The sequence below is a fragment of the Dendropsophus ebraccatus genome, chromosome 8 (genome assembly GCF_027789765.1).
Source record: "Dendropsophus ebraccatus isolate aDenEbr1 chromosome 8, aDenEbr1.pat, whole genome shotgun sequence".
Classification (NCBI taxonomy): Eukaryota; Metazoa; Chordata; class Amphibia; order Anura; family Hylidae; genus Dendropsophus; species Dendropsophus ebraccatus.
In genome coordinates, this window is record NC_091461.1 from 195,239 (window position 1) to 219,008 (window position 23,770).

Here is a 23,770-nt window from a genome sequence, read left to right on the forward strand (position 1 = left end):
TTCTGGGTACGTGGGAAAGGGGGGGGGGAAATAAACTTTTGATTTTAGTGCCGGGACACTGCTATCACTCATCCCTGCGGAGGCTCTGATGTCTCTCCCCCCCCTTCCAGCAGCAGCTCACCCGCCGCACCAGCTTTCTGTGTGGGTGATGCTGCTGGGGGGAGGGAGAGGAGTCACGGCCGTTCCTATCAGCCAGCGACCACGGGAGGCGCCGTTACTGACATCCCCCGAACCCCGCTCAGCTGGCGATAATACCCTGACCCCCCCCCCTCCCTCCCGGACCCCGCTCAGCTGGCGATAATACCCTGACCCCCCCCTCCCTCCTGGACCCCGCTCAGCTGGCGATAATACCCCGACCCCCCCTCCCTCCTGGACCCCGCTCAGCTGGCAATAATAACCTGACCCCCCCTCCCTCCTGGACCCCGCTCAGCTGGCGATAATAACCTGACCCCCCTCCCTCCTGGACCCCGCTCAGCTGGCAATAATACCCTGACCCCCCCCTCCCTCCTGGACCCCGCTCAGCTGGCGATAATACCCTGACCCCCCTCCCTCCTGGACCCCGCTCAGCTGGCGATCATACCCCGACCCCCCCCTCCCTCCTGGACCCCGCTCAGCTGGCGATAATACCCCGACCCCCCCCTCCCTCCTGGACCCCGCTCAGCTGGCGATAATACCCCGACTTTCCTTCCCTCCTGGACCCCGCTCAGCTGGCGATAATACCCCGACCCCCCCTCCCTCCTGGACCCCGCTCAGCTGGCAATAATACCCTGACCCCCCCCTCCCTCCTGGACCCCGCTCAGCTGGCGATAATACCCCGACTTCCCTTCCCTCCTGGACCCCGCTCAGCTGGCGATAATACCCCGACCCCCCCTCCCTCCTGGACCCCGCTCAGCTGGCGATAATACCCCGACCCCCCCCTCCCTCCCTCCTGGACCCCGCTCAGCTGGCGATAATACCCCGACCCCCCCTTCCCTCCTGGACCCCGCTCAGCTGGCGATAATACCCCGACCCCCCCTTCCCTCCTGGACCCCGCTCAGCTGGCGATAATACCCCGACCCCCCCTTCCCTCCTGGACCCCGCTCAGCTGGCGATAATACCCCGACCCCCCCTTCCCTCCTGGACCCCGCTCAGCTGGCAATAATACCCTGACCCCCCCTCCTTCCTGGACCCCGCTCAGCTGGCGATCATACCCCGACCCCCCCCCCCCTCCCTCCTGGACCCCGCTCAGCTGGCGATTATACCCCGACCCCCCCCTCCCTCCTGGACTCCGCTCAGCTGGCGATAATACCCCGACCCCCCCTCCCTCCTGGACCCCGCTCAGCTGGCAATAATACCCCGACTTCCCTTCCCTCCTGGACCCCGCTCAGCTGGCGATAATACCCTGACCCCCCCCCCCCTCCCTCCTGGACCCCGCTCAGCTGGCGATCATACCCCGACCCCCCCCCCCCCCTCCCTCCTGGACCCCGCTCAGCTGGCGATCATACCCCGACCCCCCCCTCCCTCCTGGACCCCGCTCAGCTGTTGCTATCTGCAGAGTGCGGTCCGGGAGGGAAGGGGAGTCGGGGTATTATCGCCAGCTGAGCGGGGTCCAGGAGGGAGGGGGGGGTCGGGGTATTATCGCCAGCTGAGCGGGGTCTGGAGCATGTCAGTACCAGCGCCTCCTGTGGTCGCCGGCTGGTAGGAGCGGCCGTGACTTCTCTCCCTCCCCAGCTTGCGCCTCCAACATCAAATTCAATCCCCTTTCTCTCCTCCTCCTCTCACTCCCATCATCTCCTCACCCCCTCCATCTCCTCAACTCGCCCCCATCATCTCCTCCTCTCTGCCCCCTCCATCTCCTCTCACCCCCTCCATCTCCTCTCACCCCCATCATCTCCTCCTCTCTGCCCCCTCCATCTCCTCTCACCCCATCATCTCCTCTCTGCCCCTCCACCTTCTCTCACCCCATTACCCTTCACCTCCTCTCCCCCTCTTCACCTCCTCTCCCCCTCTTCACCTCCTCTCCCCCTCTTCACCTCCTCTCCCCCTCTTCACCTCCTCTCCCCCTCTTCACCTCCTCTCCCCCTCTTCACCTCCTCTCCCCCTCTTCACCTCCTCTCCCCCTCTTCACCTCCTCTCCCCCTCTTCACCTCCTCTCCCCCTCTTCACCTCCTCTCCCCCTTTCACCTCCTCTCCCCCTTTCACCTCCTCTCCCCCTTTCACCTCCTCTCCCCCTTTCACCTCCTCCCCCCCTTTCACCTCCTCCCCCCCTTTCACCTCCTCCCCCTTTCACCCCCTCTCCCCATTCACCTCCTCTCCCCCTTTCACCTCCTCTCCTCCTTTCACCTCCTCTCCCCCTTTCACCTCCTCTCCCCCTTTCACCTCCTCTCCCCCTTCACCTCCTCTCCCCCTTTCACCTCCTCCCCCTTTCACCTCCTCCCCCTTTCACCCCCTCTCCCCATTCACCTCCTCTCCCCCTTTCACCTCCTCTCTCCCCTTTCACCTCCTCTCTCCCCTTTCACCTCCTCTCCCCCTTTCACCTCCTCTCTCCCCCTCTTTCCTCTCACTCTCTTTCCTTACTCTCCCCTTGATCTCCTCGTGGCTCAGAGGCTGGAGAAGAGAGGAAGACCCGCTCCATACCCGGATTAGATGAGTATAATGTGTGTGTGTGTGTGTGTGTTAGGGCAGGAGGGGGAGGGAGTAGAATGGTGGGTATTACTATGTGGGCAGCGCAGGGGGCATTACTATATGGGGGGTCATAAAAGGGGATATTATTTTTAAATGAGGGATCCTAAATACAGGGACAACCCACACACCTACTCACTTTACAGCGCATGACACCAAACAGCGGAATTATTACTGTATGGGAGCCTATCGTAGCGCAAAGTGCTTGGTGATGCACTATGACAGTGCCAGGAACGCTGCAGCCCACTCTGACAGTGCCAGGAACGCTGCAGCCCACTCTGACAGTGCCAGGAACGCTGCAGCCCACTCTGACAGTGCCAGGAACGCTGCAGCCCACTCTGACAGTGCCAGGAACGCTGCAGCCCACTCTGACAGTGCCAGGAACGCTGCAGCCCACTCTGACAGTGCCAGGAACGCTGCAGCCCACTCTGACAGTGCCAGGAACGCTGCAGCCCACTCTGACAGTGCCAGGAACGCTGCAGCCCACTCTGACAGTGCCAGGAACGCTGCAGCCCACTCTGACAGTACCAGGAACGCTGCCGCCCACTATACCATACATACTACCACATACTATACCATACATACTACCACATACTATACCATACATACTACCACATACTATACCATACATACTATACAATACATACTACCACATACTATACCATACATACATACTACCACATACTATACCATACATACTATACAATACATACTACCACATAATATACCATACATACTACCACATACTATACCATACATACTACCACATACTATACCATACATACATACTACCACATACTATACCATACATACTATACAATACATACTACCACATAATATACCATACATACTACCACATACTATACCATACATACTACCACATACTATACCATACATACTACCACATACTATACCATACATACTATACAATACATACTACCACATAATATACCATACATACTACCACATACTATACCATACATACTACCAGATACTAGACCATACATACTATACCATACATACTACCACATACTATACCATACATACTACCACATAATATACCATACATACTACCACATAATATACCATACATACTACCACATACTATACCATACATACTACCACATACTATACCATACATACTACCACATACTATACCATACATACTACCACATACTATACCATACATACTACCACATACTATACCATACATACTACCACATACTATACCATACATACTACCACATACTATACCATACATACATACATACTATACCATACATACTACCACATACTATACCATACATACATACTACCACATACTATACCATACATACATACATACTACCACATACTATACCATACATACATACATACTACCACATACTATACCATACATACATACATACTACCACATACTATACCATACATACATACATACTACCACATACTATACCATACATACATACATACTACCACATACTATACCATACATACTACCACATACTATACCATACATACTACCACATACTATACCATACATACTACCACATACTATACCATACATACTACCACATACTATACCATACATACATACATACTATACCATACATACTACCACATACTATACCATACATACATACTACCACATACTATACCATACATACATACTACCACATACTATACCATACATACTACCACATACTATACCATACATACTACCACATACTATACCATACATACTACCACATACTATACCATACATACTATACAATACATACTACCACATAATATACCATACATACTACCACATACTATACCATACATACTACCACATAATATACCATACATACTACCACATAATATACCATACATACTACCACATAATATACCATACATACTACCACATACTATACCATACATACTACCACATAATATACCATACATACTACCACATAATATACCACACATACTACCACATACTATACCATACATACTACCACATACTAGACCATACATACATACTACCACATACTAGACCATACATACTACCACATTCTACACCATACATACTACACCATACATACTACCACATATCATACATACTACACCATACATACTACCACATATCATACATACTATACCATACATACTACCACATATCATACATACTACACCATACATACTACCACCACATACTATACCATACATACTATACAATACATACTACCACATAATATACCATACATACTACCACATACTATACCATACATACTACCACATAATATACCATACATACTACCACATAATATACCACACATACTACCACATACTATACCATACATACTACCACATACTAGACCATACATACATACTACCACATACTAGACCATACATACTACCACATTCTACACCATACATACTACACCATACATACTACCACATATCATACATACTACACCATACATACTACCACATATCATACATACTATACCATACATACTACCACATATCATACATACTACACCATACATACTACCACATATCATACATACTACACCATACATACTACCACCACATACTATACCATACATACCACATACTACACCATACATACTACCACATATCATACATACTATACATACTACCACATATCATACATACTACACCATACTAGACCATACATACTACCACATACTATACCATACATACTACACCATAAATACTACCACATACTACACCATACATACTACCACATACTACACCATACATACTACACCATACTAGACCATACATACTACCACATACTATACCATACATACTACACCATAATATACCATACATACTACCACATAATATACCATACATACTACCACATAATATACCATACATACCATACATACTATACCATACATACTACCACAAACACAGTCTGTAGTAGCGGGATGGAGTGTAGTAGGGCCCGGAAAGAAGCTGTGTGTAGTGGGATGGAGTGTAGTAGGGCCCGGGAGGAAGCTGTGAGTAGTGGGATGGAGTGTAGTAGGGCCCGGAAAGAAGCTGTGTGTAGTGGGATGGAGTGTAGTAGGGCCCGGGAGGGAGCTGTGTGTAGTGGGATGGAGTGTAGAAGGGCCCGGGAGGAAGCTGTGTGTAGCGGGATGGAGTGTAGTAGGGCCCGGGAGGAAGCTGTGTGTAGCGGGATGGAGTGTAGAAGGGCCCGGGAGGGATCTGTGTGTAGCGGGATGGAGTGTAGTAGGGCCCGGGAGGGAGCTGTGTGTAGTGGGAGGGAGTGTAGTAGGGCCCGGGAGGGAGCTGTGTGTAGTGGGATGGAGTGTAGTAGGGCCAGGGAGGGAGCTGTGTGTAGTGGGATGGAGTGTAGAAGGGCCCGGGAGGGAGCTGTGTGTAGCGGGATGGAGTGTAGCAGGGCCCGGGAGGGGACTGTGTGTAGTGGGATGGAGTGTAGTAGGGCCCGGGAGGGAGCTGTGTGTAGTGGGATGGAGTGTAGTAGGGCCCGGGAGGGAGCTGTGTGTAGTGGGAGGTAGTGTAGTAGGGCCCGGGAGGGAGCTGTGTGTAGTGGGATGGAGTGTAGTAGGGCCCGGGAGGGAGCTGTGTGTAGTGGGATGGAGTGTAGTAGGGCCCGTGAGGGAGCTGTGTGTAGTGGGAGGTAGTGTAGTAGGGCCCGGGAGGGAGCTGTGTGTAGTGGGAGGTAGTGTAGTAGGGCCCGGGAGGGAGCTGTGTGTAGTGGGATGGAGTGTAGTAGGGCCCGGGAGGGAGCTGTGTGTAGTGGGATGGAGTGTAGTAGGGCCCGGGAGGGAGCTGTGTGTAGTGGGAGGTAGTGTAGTAGGGCCCGGGAGGGAGCTGTGTGTAGTGGGAGGTAGTGTAGTAGGGCCCGGGAGGGAGCTGTGTGTAGTGGGATGGAGTGTAGTAGGGCCCGGGAGGGAGCTGTGTGTAGTGGGATGGCCATCGCCCCTGCCCCAGATATTTGTAATACACAATGTATGAGGTTCACACTGGGTGAGTGCCCCAAATCATTTATATTTCATTTGTGCAGATGGCGGCGGACGACACTACAGCCCTCTCCTCCTGTGCACACACACAGGACACTACAGCCCTCTCCTCCTGTGCGCACACACAGGACACTACAGCCCTCTCCTCCTGTGCACACACACAGGACACTACAGCCCTCTCCTCCTGTGCGCACACACAGGACACTACAGCCCTCTCCTCCTGTGCACACACACAGGACACTACAGCCCTCTCCTCCTGTGCACACACACAGGACACTACAGCCCTCTCCTCCTGTACACAGGACACTACAGCCCTCTCCTCCTGTGCGCACACACAGGACACTACAGCCCTCTCCTCCTGTGCGCACACACAGGACACTACAGCCCTCTCCTCCTGTGCGCACACACAGGACACTACAGCCCTCTCCTCCTGTACACACAGGACACTACAGCCCTCTCCTCCTGTACACACAGGACACTACAGCCCTCTCCTCCTGTACAGGTGACACTACAGCCCTCTCCTCCTGTACAGGTGACACTACAGCCCTCTCCTCCTGTACAGGTGACACTACAGCCCTCTCCTCCTGTACACACACAGGACACTACAGCCCTCTCCTCCTGTACACACACAGGACACTACAGCCCTCTCCTCCTGTACAGGTGACACTACAGCCCTCTCCTCCTGTACAGGTGACACTACAGCCCTCTCCTCCTGTACAGGTGACACTACAGCCCTCTCCTCCTGTACAGGTGACACTACAGCCCTCTCCTCCTGTACACACACACAAGACACTACAGCCCTCTCCTCCAGTGCACACACACAGGACACTACAGCCCTCTCCTCCAGTGCACACACACAGGACACTACAGCCCTCTCCTCCTGTACACACACAGGACACTACAGCCCTCTCCTCCTGTACACACACAGGACACTACAGCCCTCTCCTCCTGTGCACACACAGGACACTACAGCCCTCTCCTCCTGTACACACACAGGACACTACAGCCCTCTCCTCCTGTACACACACAGGACACTACAGCCCTCTCCTCCTGTACACACACAGGACACTACAGCCCTCTCCTCCTGTACACACACAGGACACTACAGCCCTCTCCTCCTGTGCACACACACAGGACACTACAGCCCTCTCCTCCTGTGCACACACACAGGACACTACAGCCCTCTCCTCCTGTACAGGTGACACTACAGCCCTCTCCTCCTGTACACACACAGGACACTACAGCCCTCTCCTCCTGTGCACACACAGGACACTACAGCCCTCTCCTCCTGTACAGGTGACACTAGAGCCCTCTCCTCCTGTACACACACAGGACACTACAGCCCTCTCCTCCTGTACAGGTGACACTACAGCCCTCTCCTCCTGTACAGGTGACACTACAGCCCTCTCCTCCTGTACACACACAGGACACTACAGCCCTCTCCTCCTGTGCACACACAGGACACTACAGCCCTCTCCTCCTGTACAGGTGACACTACAGCCCTCTCCTCCTGTACACACACAGGACACTACAGCCCTCTCCTCCTGTACAGGTGACACTACAGCCCTCTCCTCCTGTACAGGTGACACTACAGCCCTCTCCTCCTGTACAGGTGACACTACAGCCCTCTCCTCCTGTACAGGTGACACTACAGCCCTCTCCTCCTGTACACACACAGGACACTACAGCCCTCTCCTCCTGTACAGGTGACACTACAGCCCTCTCCTCCTGTACACACACAGGACACTACAGCCCTCTCCTCCTGTGCGCACACACAGGACACTACAGCCCTCTCCTCCTGTACAGGTGACACTACAGCCCTCTCCTCCTGTACAGGTGACACTACAGCCCTCTCCTCCTGTACACACACAGGACACTACAGCCCTCTCCTCCTGTACAGGTGACACTACAGCCCTCTCCTCCTGTACAGGTGACACTACAGCCCTCTCCTCCTGTACAGGTGACATTACCTTCCCTCAGTCCGGATCAGTGATGACTCCTCCTCACTTGCCGCAGCTCACTGTGGGGAATGGTGGATGCTGGAGAGTGTGATGTCATCAAATACAGGTGGGGCCTCTACCGGAAGGGGTGGAGTCTTGTAGTAGTTAAAAGCAGCAATGTATTTGGGGGTCTGTATACAGGGGAGAGGACTGGTGTGTGTGGGGTCTGTATACAGGGGGAGAGGACTGGTGTGTGTGGGGTCTGTATACAGGGGAGAGGACTGGTGTGTGTGGGGTCTGTATACAGGGGAGAGGACTGGTGTGTGGGGTCTGTATACAGGGGGAGAGGACTGGTGTGTGGGGTCTGTATACAGGAGGAGAGGACTGGTGTGGGGTCTGTATACAGGGGGAGAGGACTGGTGTGAGGTCTGTATACAGGGGAGAGGACTGGTGTGTGGGGTCTGTATACAGGAGGAGAGGACTGGTGTGGGGTCTGTATACAGGGGGAGAGGACTGGTGTGTGGGGTCTGTATACAGGGGGAGAGGACTGGTGTGTGGGGGGTCTGTATACAGGGGGAGAGGACTGGTGTGTGGGGTCTGTATACAGGGGAGAGGACTTATGTGTGGGGGGGTCTGTATACAGGGGAGAGGACTTATGTGTGGGGTCTGTATACAGGGGGAGAGGACTGGTGTGTGTGGGGTCTGTATACAGGGGAGAGGACTGGTGTGTGGGGTCTGTATACAGGGGGAGAGGACTGGTGTGTGTGGGGTCTGTATACAGGGGAGAGGACTGGGGGGGGGGGTCTGTATACAGGGGGAGAGGACTGGTGTGTGTGGGGTCTGTATACAGGGGAGAGGACTGGTGTGGGGTCTGTATACAGGGGGAGAGGACTGGTGTGAGGTCTGTATACAGGGGAGAGGACTGGTGTGTGTGGGGTCTGTATACAGGGGAGAGGACTGGTGTGTGTGGGGTCTGTATACAGGGGAGAGGACTGGTGTGGGGTCTGTATACAGGGGGAGAGGACTGGTGTGGGGTCTGTATACAGGGGAGAGGACTGGTGTGTGGGGTCTGTATACAGGGGGAGAGGACTGGTGTGTGGGGTCTGTATACAGGGGGAGAGGACTGGTGTGCGGGGTCTGTATACAGGGGGAGAGGACTGGTGTGTGTGGTCTGTATACAGGGGGAGAGGACTGGTGTGTGGGGTCTGTATACAGGGGGAGAGGACTGGTGTGGGGTCTGTATACAGGGGAGAGGACTGGTGTGTGGGGTCTGTATACAGGGGAGAGGACTGGTGTGTGGTGTCTGTATACAGGGGAGAGAACTGGTGTGTGGTGTCTGTATACAGGGGAGAGAACTGGTGTGTGGGGGGGTCTGTATACAGGGGGAGAGGACTGGTGTGTGGGGTCTGTATACAGGGGGAGAGGACTGGTGTGGGGTCTGTATACAGAGGGAGAGGACTGGTGTGTGGGGTCTGTATACAGGGGAGAGGACTGGTGTGTGGGGTCTGTATACAGGGGAGAGGACTGGTGTGTGGGGTCTGTATACAGGGGAGAGGACTGGTGTGTGGGGTCTGTATACAGGGGGAGAGGACTGGTGTGTGGGGTCTGTATACAGGGGAGAGGACTGGTGTGTGTGGGGTCTGTATACAGGGGAGAGAACTGGTGTGTGGTCTGTATACAGGGGAGAGAACTGGTGTGGGGTCTGTATACAGGGGGAGATGACTGGTGTGTGTGGGGTCTGTATACAGGGGAGAGAACTGGTGTGTGGGGTCTGTATACAGGGGAGAGAACTAGTGTGTGGGGTCTGTATACAGGGGAGAGGACTGGTGTGGGGTCTGTATACAGGGGGAGAGGACTGGTGTGTGGGGTCTGTATACAGGGGGAGATGACTGGTGTGTGGGGTCTGTATACAGGGGAGAGGACTGGTGTGTGGAGTCTGTATACAGGGGGAGAGGACTGGTGTGTGGTGTCTGTATACAGGGGGAGAGGACTGGTGTGTGTGGTCTGTATACAGGGGGAGAGGACTGGTGTGTGGGGTCTGTATACAGGGGGAGAGGACTGGTGTGTGGGGTCTGTATACAGGGGGAGAGGACTGGTGTGTGTGGGGTCTGTATACAGGGGGAGAGGACTGGTGTGTGTGGGGTCTGTATACAGGGGAGAGGACTGGTGTGTGGGGTCTGTATACAGGGGAGAGGACTGGTGCGGGGTCTGTATACAGGGGAGAGGACTGGTGTGTGTGGTCTGTAGATAGGGGAGAGGACTGGTGTGTGTGGTCTGTAGATAGGGGAGAGGACTGGGGGGGGGGTCTGTATACAGGGGGGGGGCACTGATATATACCTGTCTGTGCTCCAGCCTCTCCCTCTTGCTCCCTGATCTCCCGCTTATTCTGTGGTTGGAGCGTGGACAGGTAATGTATTTATGCTAAAATAGTGAAGTGATATGAAGAAAAAAATGACGAGACTCTTTTAGTGATATATTTTTGTACATATAAATAAATGCAAAAAAAAACTTCATAGAAGAAAAAAAGAAATCCCCCACCTCCACCCAGACTCTTTAAAGGTGACCTGTCACCCCCCATTCCGGGGTTGACAGGCTTCCGACCCCCAGCTAGATCCCCTTATACAGACCTCATCTGGCCGAGTCTCGCTCCCGGAGTCGGTCCGGGGATGGAGATTTCCCGGTCAGAAGCCGTCTCCATTCATTCTCTATGGACGCCTGACCTCTCCCCACAGCGCGCGCCGGCTTCTGACCAGGATATCTCGGGACCGGGACTGAACCAGATGAGGTCTGTATAAGGGGATCTAGCTGGGGGTCGGGAGCCTGTCACCCTGGCACGGGGGTGACAAGTCCTCTTTAAGGACATCCTCCATGGAGGGGCAATGTTTCAGTAACTCGTAGACAGTCGGCATGGCAAAGCGCCATAAAATCCCAGGACATAGTAGGATGCCGTCAGGACTCTATTGAAGGAAGAGAGGGACATGGTGTGATGGATGACTAGTGGGGGTGGCTGCAGCAGGGGTGGGGGTGGCTGTAGCATGAGTGGCGGGGGTTGGGGGTAGCAGTGGTTGTAGCGGTGGCTGCTGCGGGGTTTACGGGTAGCGGTGGTTGCAGCAGGGGTGGCGGGGGTTAGGGGTAGCGGTGGCTGCAGCGGGATTTAGGGGTAGCGGTGGCTGCAGCGGGAGTTAGGGGTAGCGGTGGCTGCAGCAGGGGTGGCGGGGGTTAGGGGTAGCGGTGGCTGCAGCAGGGGTGGCGGGGGTTAGGGGTAGCGGTGGCTGCAGCAGGGGTGGCGGGGGTTAGGGGTAGCGGTGGCTGCGGCGCGGGTTAGGGGTAGCGGTGGCTGCGGCGGGGGTTAGGGGTAGCGGGGGTTAGGGGTAGCGGTGGAAGCAGCTGTCATTGTGGCGGTGGGTAGAGCAGTGGGCGACGCAGTGGGCTCCCAGCTTCTTCCTCCTCTGCATGTGCTTGCTGGGTCTCTTTCCTGCTATACTTGCCATCAGCGCTAAATAGAGAAGATGGATATTTTTAGTAAGTTCAGTTTTAAACATCTTTTTTTTTTTTTTTTATAAAACCAATAAAATTCCCAGGAATACTTACCTCCTTACACTTTCAGGGGTGGTGAGAATACAGTGTGCTGTGTGGTGTTACAGGTAGAGAATACAGCGTGCTGTGTGGTGTTACAGGTAGAGAATACAGCGTGCTGTGTGATGTTACAGGTAGAGAATACAGTGCTGTGATGTTACAGGTAGAGAAAACAGCGCGCTGTGTGGTGTTACAGGTAGAGAATACAGCACTGTGTGGTGTTACAGGTAGAGAATACAGTGCTGTGTGGTGTTACAGGTAGAGAATACAGCGCTGTGTGGTGTTACAGGTAGAGAATACAGTGCTGTGTGGTGTTACAGGTAGAGAATACAGCGTGCTGTGTGGTGTTACAGGTAGAGAATACAGCACTGTGTGGTGTTACAGGTAGAGAATACAGTGCTGTGTGGTGTTACAGGTAGAGAATACAGCGTGCTGTGTGGTGTTACAGGTAGAGAATACAGTGCTATGTGGTGTTACAGGTAGAGAATACAGCGTGCTGTGTGATGTTACAGGTAGAGAATACAGTGCTGTGATGTTACAGGTAGAGAAAACAGCGCGCTGTGTGGTGTTACAGGTAGAGAATACAGCGTGCTGTGTGGTGTTACAGGTAGAGAATACAGCGCTGTGTGGTGTTACAGGTAGAGAATACAGCGTGCTGTGTGGTATTACAGGTGGAGAATACAGAGTGCTGTGTGGTGTTACAGGTAGAGAATACAGCGCTCTGTGGTGTTACAGGTAGAGAATACAGTGCTGTGTGGTGTTACAGGTAGAGAATACAGCGTACTGTGTGGTGTTATAGGTAGAGAATACAGCGTGCTGTGTGGTGTTATAGGTAGAGAATACAGCGTGCTGTGTGGTGTTACAGGTAGAGAATACAGTGCTGTGTGGTGTTACAGGTAGAGAATACAGTGCTGTGTGGTGTTACAGGTAGAGAATACAGCGTACTGTGTGGTGTTACAGGTAGAGAATACAGCGTGCTGTGTGGTGTTACAGGTAGAGAATACAGTGCTGTGTGGTGTTACAGGTAGAGAATACAGTGCTGTGTGGTGTTACAGGTAGAGAATACAGTGCTGTGTGGTGTTACAGGTAGAGAATACAGTGCTGTGTGGTGTTACAGGTAGAGAATACAGCGTGCTATGTGGTGTTACAGGTAGAGAATACAGTGCTGTGTGGTGTTACAGGTAGAGAATACAGTGTGCTGTGTGGTGTTACAGGTAGAGAATACAGCGTGCTGTGTGGTGTTACAGGTAGAGAATACAGTGCTGTGTGGTGTTACAGGTAGAGAATACAGTGCTGTGTGGTGTTACAGGTAGAGAATACAGTGCTGTGTGGTGTTACAGGTAGAGAATACAGTGCTGTGTGGTGTTACAGATAGAGAATACAGCGCTGTGTGGTGTTACAGGTAGAGAATACAGCGTGCTGTGTGGTGTTACAGGTAGAGAATACAGCGTGCTGTGTGGTGTTACAGGTAGAGAATACAGTGTGCTGTGTGGTGTTACAGGTAGAGAATACAGTGTGCTGTGTGGTGTTACAGATAGAGAATACAGCGCTGTGTGGTGTTACAGGTAGAGAATACAGTGTGCTGTGTGGTGTTACAGGTAGAGAATACAGTGTGCTGTGTGGTGTTACAGATAGAGAATACAGTGCTGTGTGGTGTTACAGGTAGAGAATACAGTGCTGTGTGGTGTTACAGTTAGAGAATACAGTGTGCTGTGTGGTGTTACAGATAGAGAATACAGTGCTGTGTGGTGTTACAGTTAGAGAATACAGCATGCTGTGTGGTGTTACAGGTAGAGAATACAGCATGCTGTGTGGTGTTACAGGTAGAGAATACAGCATGCTGTTTGGTGTTACAGGTAGAGAATACAGTGCTGTGTGGTGTTACAGGTAGAGAATACAGTGCTGTGTGGTGTTACAGGTAGAGAATACAGTGCTGTGTGGTGTTACAGGTAGAGAATACAGTGCTGTGTGGTGTTACAGGTAGAGAATACAGAGCTGTGGGGTGTTACAGGTAGAGAATACAGCGTGCTGTGTGGTGTTACAGGTAGAGAATACAGTGTGCTGTGTGGTGTTACAGGTAGAGAATACAGCGTGCTGTGTGGTGTTACAGGTAGAGAATACAGTGCTGTGTGGTGTTACAGGTAGAGAATACAGCGCGCTGTGTGGTGTTACAGGTAGAGAATACAGCGTGCTGTGTGGTGTTACAGGTAGAGAATACAGCGTGCTGTGTGGTGTTACAGGTAGAGAATACAGCGTGCTGTGTGGTGTTACAGGTAGGGAATACAGTGCTGTGTGGTGTTACAGGTAGAGAATACAGTGCTGTGTGGTGTTACAGGTAGAGAATACAGTGTGCTGTGTGGTGTTACAGGTAGAGAATACAGTGCTGTGTGGTGTTACAGGTAGAGAATACAGTGCTGTGTGGTGTTACAGGTAGAGAATACAGTGCTGTGTGGTGTTACAGGTAGAGAATACAGTGTGCTGTGTGGTGTTACAGGTAGAGAATACAGTGCTGTGTGGTGTTACAGGTAGAGAATACAGTGCTGTGTGGTGTTACAGGTAGAGAATACAGTGCTGTGTGGTGTTACAGGTAGAGAATACAGTGTGCTGTGTGGTGTTACAGGTAGAGAATACAGGGTGCTGTGTGGTGTTACAGGTAGAGAATACAGTGCTGTGTGGTGTTACAGGTAGAGAATACAGTGTGCTGTGTGGTGTTACAGGTAGAGAATACAGTGTGCTGTGTGGTGTTACAGGTAGAGAATACAGTGTGCTGTGTGGTGTTACAGGTAGAGAATACAGTGTGCTGTGTGGTGTTACAGGTAGAGAATACAGTGCTGTGTGGTGTTACAGGTAGAGAATACAGTGCTGTGTGGTGTTACAGGTACAGAATACAGTGTGCTGTGTGGTGTTACAGGTAGAGAATACAGCGCTGTGTGGTGTTACAAGTAGAGAATACAGCGTGCTGTGTGGTGTTACAGGTAGAGAATACAGTGTGCTGTGTGGTGTTACAGGTAGAGAATACAGTGTGCTGTGTGGTGTTACAGGTAGAGAATACAGCGTGCTGTGTGGTGTTACAGGTAGAGAATACAGCATGCTGTGTGGTGTTACACGTAGAGAATACAGTGCTGTGTGGTGTTACAGGTAGAGAATACAGTGCTGTGTGGTGTTACAGGTAGAGAATACAGCGTGCTGTGTGGTGTTACAGGTAGAGAATACAGTGCTGTGTGGTGTTACAGGTAGAGAATACAGCATGCTGTGTGGTGTTACATGTAGAGAATACAGCGTGCTGTGTGGTGTTACAGGTAGAGAATACAGCGTGCTGTGTGGTGTTACAGGTAGAGAATACAGTGCTGTGTGGTGTTACAGGTAGAGAATACAGTGTGCTGTGTGGTGTTACAGGTAGAGAATACAGTGCTGTGTGGTGTTACAGGTAGAGAATACAGCGTGCTGTGTGGTGTTACAGGTAGAGAATACAGCGTGCTGTGTGGTGTTACAGGTAGAGAAAACAGCGTCAACACAGTCTAGATGTTGTGTAACAGGTTTGGGCGGGGAATAGGCAGGGTGGGGGACTGTGATGAACAGCTGAGGGAAAGCATTGCATTCTGGGAGCTGCTCAACCAGAAAGTACAGAAACACAATACAGAACAAAACCCCCCACAACAAATGGATTTTTGGTAGTTTCAAAACTGGGAGAGACAGGTAAGTAATGTTTTATGCTTCTGCAGAAGTTTCATTTTTTTAATCTCTGGAGATTCCACTTTAATGTCGTGTGAAAGTGTGAGAAGGGACAAGAGGATGCTTCCAGATGCTTTTTGAGCAGTTTCCCAAAGAGATGCAGGCAGCGTGGAACAACTTCTGCGTGGCAGAATGTCTGGAAAATCAACGCATTTGGCGGATGACGGTGATGCACTCACTGCGGAGGTAAGTGAGACTGCATTGGTGCAACATGTGACACTTTGAGCAATTTTGTTGTGCTGTGTATATAGCCATCAGGGCTGTCGTCAGCACCCAGCTTACCTGGGCAAGTGCTGGGGCCCACAGCATCCTTAGGGGCCCAGCCCCGCCAGGTCTGCTTTCTTTCCTCACTGAGACTGGCTGGAGGTAGGGAGCACTTGCCTCACTGTCCAGCCGGCCAGCATCTCCTCCTCGTCCTGCACCTTTCTGCCCTGGCCCCGACCTGATGAGAGGAGGCCCCGACCTGATGAGAGGAGGCCCCGACCTGATGAGAGGAGGCCCCGACCTGATGAGAGGAGGCCAGAGCAGCTCAGCTCCCCGGCCAGTAAATAGTGAGTGTACAAAGGGAAAGGTGGGAGGAAGGGGGTCAGTGTTTTGTGGGGTGTTTAGAGACCATGTGACTCCAATTGCTGCAAAATTCCAACTCCAATCGTGCACTGCTAGCAGGACATGATGGGAGTTGTAGTTTGACAACTGAAGAGTCACTTGTTGGGAAACAGTGACTTGTGGGACAGTTTATTGGTGCAGTCTTCTCTAACGTGATTTTCCAGTTGCTGCAAAACTACAACTTCCATCATCCACTACTTGCCAAGCTACAACTCCTATCATGTCCTGCAACAACTGTCAAGCCACTGGTTGGGAAACACTGATTTATGGGGACGATGGCACAATTTATCTAGGGGGGCAGTGGCACAGATTATTGGGGGGCAGTGGCACAGTTTATTGGGGGGAGCAGTGGCACAGATTATAAGGTCAAAGTTTTTTCTCCTCTCGCCCTATGACGGCACCCCTAGAGAGGACTACCTCCTCCCATTGGACAGGAAACAGGACCACTGGACCTTTAAAAGAAGCTCATCGCCCCACACACGCCAGTATCTGTTTCCTGTCCCATGGGAGCAGGACGGGCAGGTGGGTTCTCCACCTGCATGTTGGACTTTTTTTTTTTTTTTTTTTTTTTTTTTTTTCCTTCAGAAAGACTGGGGCACCCGGCTGTTACCTGTATGCCGACATCCCTGGCTGTACAAGACTCCGCTACTGGAGCCACACCCGAGTCTGTGCCTTAAGCCCCCGCACCTCCGGAAGAGGATCCCCGTGCTCCCCTTGCGCCTCCAGGACCGGGTTGTGTTCTCCGGCTGTTTTCCCGCAGTGTGGATGGCGTGTGCGCGGCACGCGCGCGTCCGGGCGGCCCACGTGACCGGCTGGTGTGTGCGCGGACGCGCTGACGTCACACGCTGTCCGAGGTCGCGGCCAGATGACGTCAGCCCGGGATCCCTGTGAGTTGGGATTACCCGTAAGCCTTGACTGCGGCATCCGGGCTGCGGCCTGTTAGGGGGGGGAAGAATCCCCTTGCACGGGAGGGTGAGCCGCATCAGCGCCGGGGGGGGGGGGGGGGGGCGGGGCCAGCCAGCTTTCTTCTTTTGGCGCCAGATATAAAATGGAGGCTGAGCTTGTGCTCAGTGTATTTCCAGAAAATCTGGTGTACTGGAGTACCTTTCCCGTGGACGGTATTCTGCTGTTGGATCCTGGTGGCTATTGTTAGCGATTACTATGGAGTCCCAAGGAGCTGAGTCACATGAAAACCCTCAACCTGCGGCTGCTGTGGTATGGTTTGGGTAAGAGGGGTTCCCCCCATATAGTGCTTCGCTTTATGTTGGAATTGATTTATATTGTTTCGTTTGTAATAGGAGGAAGCTAGGAGATCTAAAAATAAACCTAGAGAGTGCCCTATCTGTAAGAAACGGCTAAGTAGCGCTTATACTAAGGCATTATGTGGCGGATGTATGAACAGGGTCCTGGATGATCAGGGACCAGCATTTTTGAGAAGCATGAAGGGGCTCATTAAGAGACAGATTCGGGCCTCTCTCCCTTCCACATCCGCTCTGGCCCCACCTGAGGTTATTATTCCTGTGGATGAAGCCCCAGTTGAGGTGCCGGGTCCGAGTGGTGAAGCTCCGCCCTCTCAGTATGAGGAGGAGGATGAGGAGGAAGAAGAGGTAGAGGGAGATGAACAGATTTTGGGTCTTGAGGAGCCCGGAGAGCTTCTTAATACCGAAGCCCAAGTGGAGGAGGCGACAAAGAAGCTCATGCCAATTGAAATGGTTGACAGCATTGTTAAAGCTGTTAGACAAACTATGGCCATAGAGAATAACCCACAGCCTAGAACCATTCAAGACATCATGTTTGAAGGCTTAGCTCCTAAGCAACGTCCGGTTTTTCCCATTCATCAGAGTATAAAGACTCTGATTTCCAACGAATGGGCCCGTCCGGATAGAAAGTTCTTTGTTCCTCGGGCTGTAAGTTCACAAGTCCTCAGACTTTACAGAGTTATTTTGTGACAATATCTGTTTGTATTTATTTAATTTTTTTCTTTTCAGTACAAAAGGAAATATCCCTTTAGCACTGAGGAGTCAGTAACTTGGGAGACAGCACCTAAAATTGATCCTCCAGTAGCAAAGTTAACCCGTAAAGACGCCCTACCATTTGAGGACTCAGCATCTATGAAGGACCCTATGGATAAGAGGGCAGAGGTCTATTTAAGAAAGAATTGGGAGGCCACCACAGCCACGTTTAAGCCTCTCATCGCAACAACTTCAGTGGCTAGAGCTACGGAGATCTGGGTAACACAGTTAAAGGAGCAGATCATATCTGGAGCTAGTAAGGAGGAGTTACTGGCCAGATTTCCAATTATTGAGGGATCAGTGTCCTTCATGGCGGAGGCGTCTGCAGACGCATTGAAGCTATTCGCCAGATCGGCAGCCCTTTCTAACTCCGCACGAAGGACACTGTGGCTTAGAGATTGGAAGGGAGATGTAACTTCCAGAGCCAAGCTCTGTGCTGTTCCCTGCGAGGGGGATCTTCTGTTTGGGTCAGCTTTAGAGAAGGTGTTGGAGAAAGCCTCTGACAAGAAAAAGGGCTTTCCTCTGGTCTCTACTCAGACATCCAGGCCTGCTAGAGGTAGAGGCAGAAGAGTTAGAGGAGGTGCCCAGGTCGGAAGAAAGGATTGGAGACCCCCTAAAAAAGGTAGAGGTCTCATGTTCTCAGGTGGTGACACTTCTAAGAAGCCGTAACAATGACGCCATATTCCTGTGGGAGGACGATTAAGTTCTTTTTGTTCAGAATGGTGTAAAATTTCGAACAGAATTTTGTTTGCAACATAATAAAACAGGGGCTTAAGATTTCCTTTTTGTCCTCCCCAGGAGAAAGTTTCATTATTACTAACCTTTCCTCTAACCCTGAGAAACAGGCAGCCATGGTATCTGAGGTCAGATCACTGGTAGATCCAGGTCTGAGGTCAGATCACTGGTAGATCCAGAGGAACAGAAGGGCAGGGGGTTTTATTCTACCCTTTTTTTGGTTAAAAAACCCAATGGTTCCTTTCAAACCATAATTAACCTCAAGCCCCTAAATCAGGTTCTCTCTTATGAGAAGTTTAGAATGGAGTCCATTTCTTCAGCCATTCTAAACTTGTCTCATAATTGTTTCATGGCCACAATAGATCTGAGAGACGCATATTACCATATACCCATTCATCCAGACCACCAGAGATTCCTCAGAGTAGCTGTGAATGTGGCGGGATCGGTGCTTCACTACCAGTATACGGCCATGCCCTTTGGCATCTCACAAGCCCCTAGGGTTTTTACCAAGGTCATGGCGGACGTTATGGCCCACATCAGAGAAAGGGACATTTTCATAATCCCATACCTTGATGACTTTCTGATAGTTGGTGATTCTATTCCATCTGTAATATCAGATATTGTAGTAATAGAGGAGGTGTTCTCTAAGCTCGGTTGGGAGATAAACGAGGAGAAGTCTAATAAAACTCCATCTCAACGTTGCAAATTTTTGGGGATCTGCCTAGATTCAGTATCCCAATGATCCTTTTTGCTCGAGAATAAAGTAGCTTTAGTCATCCAGAAGGTCCAAGAACTTATAGATCACCCAGAGGTTTCGATCAGAGGAGCTATGTCTGTATTAGGCCTTCTCACCTCCTGCATACCTGCAGTTCAGTGGGCTCAATACCATTCGAGAACATTACAATCACAAATATTAGAGATCTGGAGCAGACAAAGGGACAATCTAGAAGATTTATTTGTTTTATCTCCATAGACTATCAGGTCCCTATCCTGGTGAATAAAGAAAGACAACTTAAACAAGGGGCTGCCATGGAACATTCAAGACCCCCTAACGATAACAACAGATGCAAGTCCGTACGGATGGGGGGCCCACTCAGACTCCCTGGTGCTCCAGGGGGCATGGATCCCAGAGCATTCCCGGGACTCTCAGAACATCAGAGAGCTAAGGGCAATATTTCTGGCATTAACATAGTCCCTTCCTGTAATTCAAGGAAGAAATGTAAGAATCCTCACGGACAATGCCACCGCAGTGGCATACTTAAACCACCAGGGGGGCACTAGGTCAGTAGAACTGATGAGAATTTCTCATTTCATTTTCAAGCTAGCGGAGCTTCACCTTCTCTCCCTGTCAGCCCTGCATCTCAGGGGGGTGGACAATTACACAGCAGACTTCCTAAGCCGACACCAACTTCATCAAGGGGAGTGGGAATTAAATCAGGAGGTATTCCATCAAATATGCCAGCTATGGGGCCCCCACAAATAGACCTGTTTGCCTCCCGACAGAACAGAAAGATCAGAGCCTTCTATTCCCTATGCCAGTCGGACAGGCCGTTGGCGCTAGACACTCTAGCACAATCATGGCAGACAGGCCTTCTGTACGCCTTCCCTCCCATACGGCTGCTGCCCCGAGTCATCAGGAAGATCAGACAGGACAGGGCGCAGGTTATACTGATTGCACCATTTTGGCCCAGGAGGGTGTGGTTCACCTGGCTACGCAAGATGTCACTAGCGGATCCCTGGATTCTACCAGAGCGAATAGATCTCCTGAACCAGGGCCCAGTATACCATCCAGGAGTAAAGAATCTCCATCTGACGGCATGGCTTTTGAGAGGCAATTACTAAGAGACCGGGGACTCTCAGATGAAGTAATATCGACTTTGCTTGCCAGCAGAAAGAGGGTCACTTCGGAGATTTACTTCAGAACGTGGAAAACCTTTCTCCGTTTTGTGGGTCACCCTGTCAATGTCCTAGAACCACCCAATATGCCTCTGATTTTGAACTTTCTCCAAGAAGGTCTCAATAAACATCTTAGACCCAGTACTATTAAAGTACAAGTCTCTGCCCTCAGTGCCCTATATGAAGTTAGGCTGGCAGAACATCCTTGGATCAAGCGTTTTATTAAGGCAGCAATGAGACTTCACCCTTCCATAAAAACCAAACTTCCACCATGGGATCTAAATCTGGTTCTCTCAGGATTAACATCAACCCCATTTGAGCCAATATCAGAAATCCACATCAAGTTCCTTTCTTGGAAGGTGGCTTTTCTCTTAGCAATTACTTCTGCTAGAAGGGTTGGAGAGATCAGAGCCTTCTCCATTACCCAGCCTTACATGATTATCCGAGACGATAGAATCACTCTCTCCCCTGATCCGGCCTTCCTTCCTAAAGTTGTATCGGATTTTCATAGATCCCAGGAGGTTATACTACCATCTTTTTAAGTAAACCCATCTAATGACAGAGAGGCATCATTTCATGGTTTAGATGTTAGACGAGCTATAATACACTATCTCGAGGTCACCAAGGACTGGAGGATAGATAACAACATCTTAATAGCTTTCCAAGGGAAGAATAAGGGCAAGGCTGCCACCTCACAGACAATATCAAGGTGGATTAAACAAGCCATTAAGGAATGCTATAGAGTCAGTGGTAGAGAACTTCCTAACTCCATAACCGCACACTCTACTAGATCTGTATCTACCTTGTGGGCAGAGAGGGCTGCAGTTTCAATAGAGGACATATGTAGAGCAGCTACCTGGAGTTCCCCGCATACATTCTTTAGACACTACAGGTTACAACTCTCTCCTTCTGAGGACCTTAGATTTGGTCGTAGGGTCCTACAGGCAGTGGTCCCCCCCCTAGGCGAGTATTCCTAGTCTAGTCTCCAGGGGTGCCGTCATAGGGCGAGAGGAGAAAATATAAAATTACTAACCGGTAATTTCTTTTCTTTGAGCCTATGACGGCACCCCGCCTAAACCCACCCATAGATGAGATAACATAGTTAAGTTTATTGATCATATATATATATATAGAGGAAAGAAGATATTTCTTCTATAATTCAACACTTAGTTTCATAGCACATGTTACACTTGTTGACCTGTGTCTTTTCTACATGTGTGTTTGTTAAAGAGTCACTGTCGTATTTTGTTTTTGTTTTTTTTGCAGAAATCAATAGTCCAGGCGATTTTAAGAAACTTTGTAATTGGGTTTATTAGCCAAATCTGCCATTATCTGCATGTAAAAAGCCTTTTCCCAGGTCCCCCCCCCCTCCTTCCTCTTTTTCATCCACTCTGAAAAATCTGAAAATTGTGACTTGTTGCAGGAGACGTCCCCTGTCTGTTCTATGGAGAGGGGAGGGGGGAGGAGGAAGGAGGGAGTTAGCCGGCAGCAGAGAGCAGAGAACAGAGGATTACAGGCACGGAGCTGGGTGACAGCTGTAATCAGAGCTCAGACAGGTCACTGGTGATGGTCAGAACAGATAACGGGTGAGGGATTTGTAGATTAACTCTTTGTTGTCCTGTTTTGGTCTTTTCTTTAGCTCTCTCCATAGGAGAACAATGAAGACAGGGGGGAGAGCTTCAAACTGCTTTTTCATGATAAAAATGCATTTTTCGGATAATAAACCCAATTACAAAGTTTCTTAAAATCGCCTGGACTATTGATTTCTGCAAAAAAAAAATTCACGACAGTGACACTTTAAGCCTTCGCTCCTAGGTTCTTGCTGACAGACTGGCGTGTGTGGGGCGATGAGCTTCTTTTAAAGGTCCAGTGGTCCTGTTTCCTGTCCAATGGGAGGAGGTGGTCCTCTCCAGGGGTGCCGTCATAGGCTCAAAGAAAAGAAATTACCGGTTAGTAATTTTATATTTTTTGCACATAGAGAGGCCCTTACTACAGGTTGAAGCCTAAAAGGGGCTCACCTACAGATGAGGGGGTACAAAGGAGGCCTAACTACTGATATGTGCAGTAAGAGGGGGCACAACTACAGATCCTAACCACAGGATAAGGTATAAAGAATGGAAATAACTTTAAAGGGGTAGTGCGGCGCTAAGAAATTATTCACAGAATAACACACATTACAAAGTTATACAACTTTGTAATGTATGTTATGTCTGCGAATCGCCCCCCTCCCCGTGTCCCACCACCCCCGCCCGTGTACCCGGAAATGTTGGTGCATTATACATTACCTGATCTGTGTCGCGCATGTCGTCATCTTGTGCCAATCGTCATCTTCGAACGGCCGGCCGAATCGCTGCAGTGTCTGGCTGAGCACAGTTATGAGGCGGCAGAGGGGGGCTGGCATCAGGGCGGCAGCGATTCGGCCGGCCAAAGATGACGTTTGGCACAAGATGGCGGACATGCGCGACACTGTTCAGGTAATGTATAATGCATCACACATTTCCGGGTACATGGGCGGGGTGGTGGGACACGGGGAAGGGGGCGATTCGCAGACATAACATACATTACAAAGTTGTATAACTTTGTAATGTGTGTTATTCTGTGAATAATT

General features: G+C 50.7%; 1 protein-coding gene across 2 annotated transcripts in view; it reads right to left on the reverse strand.

Moving 5' to 3' along the window:
- Positions 1-8,717, reverse strand: part of LOC138798925 (gastrula zinc finger protein XlCGF57.1-like) — a 48,078-nt gene extending 39,361 nt beyond the window's left edge. Inside the window, exon 1 of one of the 2 annotated variants that reach the window (XM_069979547.1) lies at positions 8,636-8,717. The gene's annotated coding sequence lies outside the window, so the exon portion shown is untranslated. The remainder of the gene's footprint in view (positions 1-8,635) is intronic. The other variant, XM_069979546.1, reaches the window with a different exon arrangement.
- Between the last annotated feature and the right edge of the window lie 15,053 nt (positions 8,718-23,770).